Raw genomic sequence first — 13997 nt, forward strand, 5'->3', positions numbered from 1 at the left:
TAGCAAGTTGCTCAAAAAATAAGAAAAGAAAATGAAATAACTGTGACTTAAATTTTTAAAGGATATAAAATTTCAATTATAGTGACTTTTCAAGTACTGAGTTAGTGCTTTTCTTTTACTAAGTTTTGATACCAATGAATGATCATGATATGGTTTTCAATTTTATTACATATACTATTGTTAAAGAGTGCAGTTCTCAAGATATGTGAATTTTACAGTGTCAGATTGTTGTTATTCCTCATTTATAGCAGGTATTTTCTTGTTTTCCTAAATGGTACTTCAGGGAGGTGCATAAAATATTTTGTGGTTTGAGAATTTCATTCAAAAGAACTGATTCCCGAGTTGTAATTGTCATTTTTGAAATGTGTGTAGTTGATTGCTGCAGACTGTGCAGCTAATAAGGATGTAGATTGCCACTGCAAATTGTGAAGCGACCAGATTTTCTTATCTTTCAACTTTTACCCCATGGTGCAGTGCCATAGTTATCTCTCAAACCTGTCGCTTGCTGTCCATCATTTAGTTTATCTCCAGCCGAAACACACAGTGCATGGGTCATCATCATCTTGCATTTCTTTCTGCCAATGCTGCAGACAGGCAAATGGGGTATAATTTCAATACACTACTGCCTAGAAAACGCATGTAAAGACGGATGCATGAAAACAAGCTTAAACGTGCAATATGAACTATGAGAAGGAATTGGGTTCATCAGTATGAAACATTTTTCTGGTTGAGTAAATATCTGTATTGTCCATGTTAATCATTCATTCCCCCTTTCCTCTTATTAATTATTTAGTTACATTAATGCAATTTTATGCTCTTTCATTAAATTTTTTCCTTATCTGGGTGTTTGAAAGTAATCTGTACCCATTAGTTTTAATGAATTCATTCCTTCTCAATAAACTGTGCTAGTGTAGTAGATAGTCTGCTGCATAATGTGGCTGCCAGCTGAAGACTACCTATGGGTTCAAGACGTTGGGTGCGAGTGTCGCATTAATTTGGGTGGTTTGGCCCATGCATAACCTTACTAAAGGACAGAATAGGCTGATTGCGGTCACAGATGGCCCAGAGGCCATTAGAGATATCCGGCAGGCAGAGAACAGAGGTCACTTTTAAAGAACAGCCATGCCTCTTAAATCGCGGGCAGAATACCACATCATTTTCATCATGTCATGTGTGATGTGAGAATCGTTTATATTTGATAATCTCTTCAAATATATATTATTTAAGTGACTAAATGTGTGAGTTAAACTTTAACTGCTTTCTGAAAGGATGACAGCCAAAATGGCTGACAGTATTGGACATAAGGGCTAATCTTTTGAATGCTATTACAAATAGATGGTGTTTCACACGTATAAAAAGTCAAATAAAAGTAGAGCCCGTGCCTTCACTTACACTTTGAAATGTGTCTTCTGTTTTATGAGATTAGCATTGTATCTAAAATCTGCTTCGAAATCTTGGAATAGTGGTTAGCTACCGCAAAAGTTGGTCTGTTACAATGAGCAAACTGAGACACTGACTCTTAAGCACTAACTCAGTCATACTTTTCTAATTGCATTTTGAACAGGCCTAATCTAGGAGAAAAATGGCAATAGGCAAGCAAGTCAGACTTGCTGATGTTTTCCTAAATGAGCTGGAACAGTTGGATATATCCTCATTTTGTTTGGAAGAAAGACACAAATTTTGGGAAAATTATATATGCAGTGAAAATAAAACTTATATTCTTGCATATTACTCATGTAAAATTCACATATTTTAGCTATAGTGGAATTTATAGCATGATTCATAATAATAATTTCTTATTACTTTTACTTTTGAAAAATAAAAGATAGTAAAAATTTTTCACTAGATAAGTTTAATAGTATGACTGGATTTCGATGTAACACATCATCTTCAGACCTGAAGATAGTGTAGAACATGGAAACCTAGTCATACTATTAAACTTATCTTATGGGAAATTATTGCTATCTCTCCTTTAATATGTTCAAATTCCACCAGGTCATGCCTGAAACTACTCTATTTGGGCATTTTTTTGTTAATAATGTTATTAAGTTGCATAAATCACATTTTTTCAGTTTGTGTCATTTAATGATATTGCATATTTAGGTGCATTTTGCACAATTGGGGAGAATTGTTTTTCCAGGTATATCATCGATCAAGATATATTTTTATAAAGTTTTTATGGAAGTATATTTTAACCACTGCCTTTACTGCATTGGCATCCTAAAAAATATACCATTGAAATATATGCAATTGCAGTGAAAAATTTCAATACATTTTCTGCCATGTGCTGGCTTTCAGTCACCATTATTTTAATTACCAGTAAATTCATTAAGTAATTAAAATTGTCGTATTTTAAAATCTTCTTGCCTATAAGGAATAACTTCTTTTACTCTCTATCATTCATTGAAGTATGTGTACATCTTATTCATCATGTACTTATTATTCTTAAATGAGAACTAATTGTAAACTTATTACTTTGATTGGTTTCAGAGTAATAATTCATTTTTTAAAGACACCGATAACTGTGTTACTCTTATTTTCTTCATGCAAATGACATATTACTTCCACAGTAATCAGCCCTAAAGTTGTTGATGGGTGATGGTAGATCTCACTCTTAACTAAGCCTTAAGATGTGAAATTCATGTGTACAGGGTATGGGACTTATTCTTTCTCCTGTTACATCACTTGATTCCTCATAAAGTTCTAGTAAATCAGATAATCACACAACTTGAATTCTAGTTGTCAAAAGGTATCACCCAGGGTTATAGCCAGACCCTTTGATCAGTTGTGGGATGTAATCTTACTACTAGGTAACCAACCATGTCCAACTTTGGAACATATACCATCTCAAAATTGTTTGGGTGGTCCATGCATAAAAAAGAATTTAGACTTCTATATCATTTTAAATTTAAGAGATTGGATGCATTTAATAATCTTCAGAGAATAGCTTATGTTTTATAGTAGTGGGTGACATTTTTAATTACTAAATTGGCTTTATTACCATTTACAATGCTGAAAAATATTTGACAGTAGTACACCTACGGTTTTAAAGCTGCAGTAATTTTTTTCTGTATATATATTTATGTAACTTTCTTTTATGTAACTTTTTCTGTTTTCACAACATTGATAGCATTGGCTACCCTGCACAATAATCATTCGATGGGTATGGAGTGAAATTTAGTTCATTGCATGTATTCATGCATACTGCAAAATCTTTAGCCAAATACTTTTTACTCATGTTATACTTAACCATGATACAATGTTGATTGGATATGATTGAGGAAGGAATGAAAAGCTCTCATTGCCCAAAAAGTCATGTTAATCAGTATATAAATGCTAGATTAAGATGTCATTTGTTATAATGAAATTATTAAAAGTTGATTGCAGTATAAAATTTTGTTGGAAAAATTTTTCAGTTACCTACTCTTATGTATTACATGTAATTAAAAATAATTTCTTACCAAAAATTGGAGACAATAAACTTACAGGATGCATCAAAGGAAAATTAACCCTGGAAAATATTACTAGATATAAAAATAACAAATGGAAAATATAGCTGTACCACAGTTAGACACCTATTAGCCTCAGTAGTTTCATAAATAATCCCAATGATCTGGAAAAAGGAGGGTCCAAGGGAATGAGTGGTCCATTATAATACCATGTTATGTACCACAGTATCCCTCTAATACAAAACTGTTATAATTGGTATTGGAAGTGCATAATTCAATGGTCTATAACTGAGTTGTGAGACATGCAGGAATATAAAAAAAACGCCATGGTAGAAAGGCTGCTGGATATACATGTTAATATTGAAATTGAAAAATAACCAACTTTGCTTTTCCACATAGAAAATTTCTATGTGGAAAAGCCAAGTTGGTTATTTTTAAATTTCAATATGAAGATTTTCCACCAAGTCACACCGGTAACAATTTTATTTGTGCATGTTTATATTATGTATGTACAAAAAAATTGGTATTTAACCATTTATGCCCTCCTTGAGTGCTGGGTAGTATTTGCATGTCATTCAATTAATGCTGCTGCTACTGTACACCCTATTTCCTTGACAAGTACAGAATCTCAGATTTTCAAAGATAAATTTATTATTTGCCAATTCTTCATGCAGTGATAAAACTGAGGGAGGGGCATATTATTTCAATGTTTGCAGATGTTAGGTGATATGATACAATATTAGTACCAAGTGATAAACAGTTTTAACTTTTGCCAAAGATAGGTTAAACTGGATTAAATTAAAGTTGAAAATTCTTCACCTTTGACATATTTCCTCAAGACCTCGTGTTGCTGAAATTTTCATAATTTTATCTAGCATAAATCTCAATGCAACATTTTCAGAGTGTAAAAATCATTCAACTTGACTGGCTAATCCCAGTCAAGGCGAATGATTTTTACACTCTGAAAATGTTACATTGAAATGCGCATTAGCGGATGACTCCGTTAAAAGTTACTGTTGCGGCATCTCCCACAGTTTCTTTGGAATTTAGCATAAATCTATGTACTAAGTTAGTCCCAACTGTGTGTATTAGTTTTATTTGAATTTGGATGGTATTATTTTATTCCTTTGCATCTCTCTTATGAGAATGTCCCAGTTTCTAAACAAATATCAATTTTGAAAGAGCTTTTCATGATAGAATAATTGACCAATATTTTCTAATTTATGCATGGTGAAAATTTGAATTAGTAAATTGGCGTAACATTTTCATTCAGTTGTACACTCTCCTCTTCTTAAGTATTGTTTTGTAAGTGAATCATTTGAAGCCAAGTATTAACTTTGAGAATGCATTATTTGATACCTTGTTGCTATATATCATGCACACATTGGGAGAACATGGAGTATGGTTTATGTATTAGATTAAAAGGACTGCAAATTTCTATTAAGTTTTGGGCTGTTAGGGATATACCTCAAATGCTTTGTCATTGAAAATGTTAATTCTGTGGCTTCGGTTATTGATTCTAAAAATAGACAAATCTGAGATTAAGCCATAATGTCATCACTTCATGTGGAAAATGTCCTGAAATAATGTTTTCTATCTGTCTGTTTAAGTAACTCAATGTTTGTAATAATCATGTCACTAGGATTGATGAAGAAACTGTGGTGAATGTTCTTGCTTGGAGTGGTATTGAAAGCATTTCTCACAAAAATCATTGGCACATTTTGATATCATCATCTTTTCCATGGTTTTATATTTATAAATGATGTGGTATTGCCCCTTGGAAAATGCAGTACATGCTTAAGTAATTCATTAATTGCCTTATTTAGGTATTTTATTTCTTAGTTATTCCTTTAGTCATAATACTCTGGAGTGACTCAGTTGCAACTCCATTAATTAATGAGCAACAAAATGTGTACTCATAGGTGGTTTTTATTGTCTATCAACGATAGTCTTATGACCTCAGAGGCATCCTTGCATGTATTATTTTTCATAAGCATTAATCGAATCATGATAATTATTTTGAAATTTTTGTTGAACTGATGTTTTTCATTTGGTTTTTACTCACTTCATTATGGTTACTTTTTTATTCTTGCCCCAAATTATTAGTCCATCTATCCTCATTAATCAGCCCAGAGGTTGATTATGATAGATTAGGGAAGAGCTCGCCTTGAACTAAGCCCATTTGTGTGAGTTTTACTCTTTCAATTTATGGGGGTCAGTTCCTTTTCTTGGCGCACCATTTGAATTCCGACGAAGTGTTAACACCCAGAAAAATGCACTACTTGAATTTGAGACAGGTTTTCTTAAGAATTTGGGATTTAAACCAGGGACCCTTCAGTCAGTAGCTGATTAGTTACCCACAATACTACTATGACTTCCCAATGTAGCTGAACAACTTTTGAACATGTTTTATTCCTGATTTATATAGGAAACATATAAAGAGGATATAAATCATGTTTCATTTAAATGCCTACCAGGTTAGTCCGTTGGATAATGTGCTTCGCCATTTGTCAAAGGTTTTTGGGGGTTGACTTCAACCTTAGGTATGGCTGTTGTGTTGTCATGATTTTTGTGATCTGAGTTAATATTGTATTATAGTCTTAGTCCTTAGAGTAACTTAACTTTGCAACTGCAAATATTTTAGGGAGAGAGACAAATTGCACACTGGGAACACCAGGAACCAAACAAGTCATTGATGCATATTTTACTATTTTTAATTTATTTACTTTTCAAATTAGCATGTATTTTTATAACTTACTGTAGGAATACAATGATAAAGGAAAGGTTTCCTATGAAAATTGCAAAAATATACAAAGTGGACTACTACTAATTTTTGCTTGCAATTATCAAACATTTTTGCTGTTACTTTCATGCCATCATGTATAGAAAAGAAGAAAGCAATATGTTTCCCTTTTCTGGAAGTTGAGGAAGAATTAGAGCTATAATGACATGAGATATTTGGTCAGTATTTACAGTGAACATTTTGGGAGTAACATTGCTGTTCATGCATTTGTGCTAGCATACATAGTATTCATGATTTTAAAGTAATGTCTCAGTAATTATTTGTTTTACAGTAATAATTATTGTTTGGATAATAAAATGAAACAAAGATATACTTCCACTCATTCTTACTAAGGCACTTCATGAATTACATGGTTATAGAGACTCAAATACCTTTTCAAGGAAGGCATAATGCCTTTCATTATGTCTAGGATAAAACTAGTTGAGAATTGTCCGAATTCCTTGACTGGAATCGACCCATGAAGAACAATGCCATTTTCTGTCATTAATGGTGAAGTATTCCAAATCTTGAACTAGATGAATGTTGGAGGTTTCTGACTTGTGTACAAAGTTTCAAATCCACATCTTTGATTCCTTTGGTTGAATTGTACAGGTGAAGTTTTCCTGTTTCGGATTCAAGGTTTTTTTTTGTTTAATAGTGGTCTCTCTCACTCCTTCAATCCTCTTTAACTGTTGTTTCTTTTCCTCCATAGTCATCAGTTCTGTTGTTGACCACTGAATGTGGTGTTCTCTGGGCGGTTTAATTTTCTATGATATTTTATTTCATCTTGGAGACATTTCTCCAACGGTGCTTTTACTTTCTCCATTGAATAACATCCAGCATCATAAATTAATATTTAACTTCATAACTGAATCTAAAAAGTAGAACTGACAAAAAGGTGTGTTCAGCCCTGGGAGGCTAATTCATCACTTAAAATATTTAAAGACTCATAGAAGCAAAGAGTTACATATAAGTGTGACTATGTATTTAAAAATTATAAAAAAGAACAATTTTATTTGCATGGGAGTTTCATGCTCAAGTCCAGCAGACTCATGACACACTTTTGTAGCAGTATATGTAAAAACTAAGGCACATTTGATGGCATTGTGAACCACATAGTGTTGAGGTAGTATTAAAACAAATGGTATTGGGAAGACTGTCCAGTTACAAGGGAATAGCCAGCACAAATAAATAGTACAGAGAAAATATTAGTTGATTGCGCACAGTATTTTAGTGTGTGGTTGTAGGTTTTAAGTTACATTTACTGCTGCTCTCAATGTAATCATAAGGGAAATGTTAAGATACTCTCAGAAATCATTATTTGTTCACACAATAAACACTTGGTTGATGTCCAAGAGACTGATATAACCAAATGTAAAAATTGAGTTCATTTTGCTATGAGTGAGTAATGTTGTCGCATATTTATCTGATCTCCATTCTATTTCCTCAAAAATAGTTGAATCTTAGTGGTGTATTTCAAGATAATTTCACAGTGAATAAAGGGGTGTAAATTGTGCCTCAAAACCTGGTCCTGTTAGGCTGGAAAACTTTCTTACTTCCCTCAGTCCCTATGGAAAAGAGATTTGATTCAAAATTTGAAAATATGAATACATTTATTGTGCATGGTTGGAGATGAATCTCTGAGTTTTTAGGAGTTTCTTGTTACAAGACTGGGGAAGTATACATACAAGTTGAATATTCCTGATTTTGGAATATTGTAGGTGCTGATAAATTATGTGAAGTGATAAGTACTACAGTGTCTGTGTGGGCATTGTTGTTCATTTCCTAATGCATGTAAATGTCATGTTTTTATTCTTTGTAGTTACAAATGTAACTATAAATGTGATACTTTGAAAATGACATTTTAATTTTTTGCTCAGTTATAATCCAGATGACTTGAGTGTATTTCTGACATTAATTTATGTAATGTTCTTCTTAAAATTTGAAATGTTGGTATTTTATTTGTACAAATATCTGTGACTTCTGTCATTTTCACAGTTTTCAATAATTGTAAACTTTGTGTGACTAGTTTACCATATGATCAGCATTTTGGCGTATGAGAATATTTCTCGCATACCTCCACAGAATTAGCATAAGAGTTAATTTTTGTCAAAGTTATGTTATTCCTAGAATGCAGTAGATTTGTGAGCATTAGGAAGTTCAGGTGGAGCAAGTAGTCTTTATTTTTTATTGGTGTCATTAATTAGCCAGTTTACAAACAGTGTGTCATCTGAATACTGGCTATAGGCATGTTAGTGATCAAAACACTAGAGCATTATCAATTATATGATATAAATCTTCAATCTCAAGCTCTATTTACTGTAAATCACATTGAATTTTAATTTCATTCATCCCATCATTGAAATCGTAGTGTGCTCTGGAAATAAGCTTCAGCAAATTAGGGTTCAGTTCCTTATCATTCCTTATGTTTCAATTGTTTCATATGTAAGTGCATCATAGTTGTGACACATTACTTGTTTCTATGTTTACCAATGCTTCTCCATTATGAGTTATGACTTAAAGTTAGCTGTTTCCAGGGCATGATTTGTAAATTATTTCTCTAATTATGAAAATGTTGTGATATAACAGTATGGGTTAAGTTTTAGAAATTCATACTGCTAGGAACACTCAATTGTAAGTTAGACACAAATATATTTTTTTGCTTGTTACTGTGAAGGCCACGACTTTGAATCTAAAATGACTGAGCATATTATAAATCATCCTGCTGGTTCTGGGTGATGTATGATGAAAGTCTGTAGTTATGTTAAGTATTACCATTCTGGAGTACCTCCTCCTATTTTAACTTAGAGGAAGGTGTTGTTTACTGTGTGAAATTTCCTTTTACTTAAAATCCTTAAATGTTTGCAAATAAATGCAATGTTAGGTCCTGTTATGTGTGTTCTTTATTTTGGTTAATATAACAGTTCATTTAATTGGTACCAACAGGACTAATTTGTGCTAATTGGTTGTACACCCCCACAAGCTGTGGTGGACTTAGCATACCATGTTGCATAAATTACATGTGTTCATTTCCATAACATACATTTTTAATTCCATCTTAGTATTAATTTTTGTCAAGTAACAAAATAAAGGAATTTGAAGATTATTTTCTATCATTGTATAGGTATAATTTTAATAAAATTATCAGCTTGTTTATCTAAGTTTCAAATGAATCATTACTATAGTTTAAAATCATTGGTCTAACTTATAAGTTGCATATAGTATTTTCTTAAACTTATGCAATTTATTGCTTGTATTCATTGGATTTTCAGTGAAAAGAAGAAATTATTATCCGTAATTGTTCTAAATCATCAAAGTTACATTCAGATTTAATCAAGAAAAGTGAATATTTATCATTAAATGGATTTTGTCTCAAGTAGTGTATTTTTTAATCCTAATTGAGAGTTAAAATACTCAAGTAGCCTACCATGAGTAGAAATGAAGTCCACTTATTTTTGCCTAAAAGGTTGATTACTGTGTTTATGGTTTTATATATGTATATCCCTCCCATGGATTACAGTCTTGATGGGAAGGAGAAGGGTGTAAGCCCTTTTGGGCAAGGTAAAAAAATCCTTCGACACTCACCTGCCCAAAACTTCTCAAGACACTTGCTCCCCTATCCATTTGGACATTATCATTCCTGGGAATTCAGCCCTCAGACAATTTCAAAGACCTATTCCCCATGTTGACTAACCATAAAGCAATGGCAAACATACTACGCTAATGTCCCCATGCTACTTAAAATAACCTGCCAATTTATCAGGTATTTAAATTCTCTAAGCCTTTATCCAAATCATCTGCCATTCACAAATATACACCAGTACCCTTCAATAGACGAAAATGCAAAACAGGCCTTTTTTCACCCCTCCTGGCCTCCTTTCTGTACTACCTCATGCATATCCCGCAAGATAATCTATAAGCTTAATTGCAAAATTGGTTCCTCCTCCTATGTTGGCCAGTGCCACACCCCTCAATATCCACATCAACACTCACTGCACTTCATGCAAACTTTGTTCCACATCAGCCTCTCTGCCAGTCCCTCAAGGCAGTCCCTCTCTGCCCCCCTCTGTAATGTCTCATTCAACAATTGTTTCAAAGTATCTATTATTGCCTCACTTCCCCTTTCAGATACACTGCTAAGACTCAAAACCCTTGAGTTGGCATGTGTCTGGCTCCTTGGTACCTGCTTGGACTTTGGTCTGAACCCCTACCCCTTCAGATCACCCCCAAACCACTTCCTATCCCTTCTAAGGCAAACAAAAGCATGAAGTTCTGCAATTAAAGGCTTTCCCTCGGAATTTATTGGTAAATGTTCATGCATGATGTTGATTTTTCTCTTGTTTTTCATTCAGTCTATTATATTAGTCATACTTTATCATTTTTGTTATATTATTTCAAAAAGCATCACATTCTTATATGTTTATGGTGTGATGTTTCATTACTTTACCCTCAAGAATGTCTTGTGCTGCTTTAACATTGGTAACTTCTGTCATCTGAGGTTGCCATGGCATTTATCCCCAATGGTAATGGCTTTCGGGCATTCCTCTGCATCTGGCAGAATGTGTGATCTGAACCGGGCCAAATGGTGGACTTCCTTAAAGTAAAAGTGATTGTAGTGATAGCCACTACTATCTAACCAATTTTGACTCTCAAAAGACAGTCAAAATCGATGCATAGAGTATAACCAAATAGAATTGATGCATAGTCCTTAAATGGTGATTTTTGGATCATTACTGTTATTCCATATTTTAATATTATTTTACTGTTATTTCTTATGTATATGTCACAATTATAGATATGCATGGAAAATGCCAGGTGACTGAGAAAGCTATCAGACTATATTACGGCTAGCCACAGATTTAGGAACTTGGAATTTAGTAATTATGAAGTATTATGTTCAATGCAAAAAGCTGGGGAGCCAGTTCAAGAAATGGAACACTGAGGCATTAACTGGATTGATTAAGGAGGAGGATCAGCAGGCTGAACAGAAAATCATGGCAGGATAGGTAACTGGGTACTAAAAGAGGAAAAATGGGAATATATCGAAAGCCACTGACAAAGCTACAGGAACTATTCACTTTTAGTACTTAAACTTTTAGAACTTATTCACACATAGTACTCTGGTAATAGTAGCTGTTGATAGCAGTACTTGGAAGGAACTCAAAAACCTTAGACCCATCTTCAAATGGCCACAAAGCCTTTTACAGCAATAATATAGTTGATCATCTAGGTTGTAAGTACATTCACATAACAATTGTTTAATTAATAAATTAATACATATATTATTAAATACTAATATATAATAAATATAATCCCATGGATAATAACCGAATACAAATATTGTATAAGTGAGACCCCAAAGAAAATATTATGTTCCTACTGGGATATTGATCCAACGGCATTGGTGGACTTGATCCTTTATGGAAAAATACTCCCAAGCCAATGTTTTATATGGTATATTTGTTTTGAATATGAGGTATCTTCGCTGTTCAGACATCTATTAACTCTGTTGCACCTTGTAATAACAACACCTTACACCACAGCTTTATAAAACGTGATGCCATATTTGGTAAGGGGTTCAACTCAGGCAATGAATGATAAGTCAAGTGTTTTTCAATATGCTTCTGAGGGGGACCTTCAGACCTTATTTAAAAGGTGAAGAAGGTAAATATTTAATGAGGTTATGGATGAACTCGGGGCAATGCATAGGAACTAATTTCTGAACCAAATCTACTGCTAACAATGCTCTGAATTACATGCCAGACCTCCATCCTGATGTGGATCTGGTCTCCTTTAATGGCTCAACGTAACAATACCTTGAGATGGGAATCTCACTTCATCACCTAAAAATTTAAAAATAATATCAGAAGGTTTCTAGGATCTTACAACCGTCTTCTTTGCAGCACAGAAAGAGTAGATACCATGCCATTAAATAGCATGGTCTTGTATTGACAAAAAAGGTGAAATTCGGATAGACATCCTGAAGCCCAGAGTTTCTTATGGATGCACATTTGTTCTACAATGCATTTAAATGAAAAATTCATGGAGAAAATATTTTAATGTATTAAATAGTAGTAGTCTGAAAAATTCAGTAAACCAGCAGGATTGATTGCTTCTCGATCCAAGCCAGTATCAATGTCTGTAATGTAATCAAGTTATTATTTCTCTACCCAAAGCCTTATGGGCCTGAATTGCTGTGGTTATGTAGCAGAAAACTTACTTTTTCCAGTCAATAATGACATTAAGGAGGAAAGCCTCTGAATACTGAATATATCTGTACAGTACTTCACTTTTTTCTTTACCTTCTCTGTTACCATGTGAAAGTTGTCTATCCTGCATACAGCTTAGCCCCCTACTTCAAATGGTATAAAACTTAGAATAAAAATTCTCATAATGAGAATTTACATCACCTATGACAATTCTGAAGCCACCTTATGATATGAAAGCATCTAAATAAAACATGCACCTATCGATAGCAAAAGGTTGTTAAGAATTGCAATAATTACACACAGAAAAATTATACCAGATCGGGACTAATGTGCTATTAAAACTAGCATATTTTATTTCATGTGGTTATTTGAAGCAGGGACAGGTGGGAAGAGTATTTGGAAGAATTTTTTTTACTATTTCTCCACATTTTTTATTATTTTCTCATGACAGGTATACCTATATATGTAGATGTAAACCTCAAAACGTATCAAGACAATTTGGGGAAAAGGAATGAGCCGAAAATAATATTAAGGTTATTATGAAATGTATATTGGGCTGGGGAGATGAAGAGAACAGGACCTGATAAAGAGTAGGATGATGGATTTTGGGTTTTGTTAGGAGTAATAAAATGTTTGTTTGGTGGTTGTGTCCATCCAAAAACCTACCTTAACCGGTAGATTACCTTTAAAAAAAAAATATTGGGCTGAAACTACAATTTACCAATATATTCTATTGTTTCAGGCTTCACTTCGTGGAAGTAATTGATATCCATTATTAAAATAGAAAGAAAGACTCTTACTTTTCCACAGATTTGTGGAAAAGTACGAGTCTTTCTTTCTATTTTAATAATGGATACAATTTACCAATTTATAGGAGCTGATATTTTTTGTATTGATAAGCTAATGGTATAGAAAAAAGGATATGCGGTCAACAATTTATCTCAGCAGAGGATGATACCAGCCAGAAGCACATATTCCCAGTAGCTGATGATGATTCAATGCCAAACGCTCGTGACGTCCGTATTTATTCTCAGAGAGCACCAGAATAAAGGAGACAGAATAAATTAACTTACCAATAAGAAAACAGGATTTTCGAAGATATTGCGTTTCATAACAATGTCAAAATACGCTACACTACATTCTACTTCTTATATTACTTCTCAAAATGATGATCATTGAATATTAATCACTTCCTTTCACTTTCGATTTGCTTAAAACATTTCTAGCCTGCATCAAAGTGTACGTAGATGTAGGAAATATTGTCACAAAACTATATTTATGTGTTGAAGATGCATAAACGATTGAATTTTCAAAATATCTTTCATTGTAATTGACTTAAGCTTGGCAAAATCTGGCATATTATTTGTACGATTTGTGCCTCGCCAGATTATATTTAGATTCATTCATTATTGTTCGATTCGTACATTCAAAATATGAAAGTGACTATCCATTGGCCAAATCAGCAAACAGTGCCCCGCCTTAATTGGTCAATAAAAAAGAGAGTGCCCTTCAAATGCATAACCTCTATAAAAACATAATATTTGATTTTTAAAAAAT

The sequence above is a fragment of the Hetaerina americana genome, unplaced genomic scaffold (genome assembly GCF_022747635.1).
Source record: "Hetaerina americana unplaced genomic scaffold, ioHetAmer1.1.p SCAF_12, whole genome shotgun sequence".
NCBI lineage: Eukaryota > Metazoa > Arthropoda > Insecta > Odonata > Calopterygidae > Hetaerina > Hetaerina americana.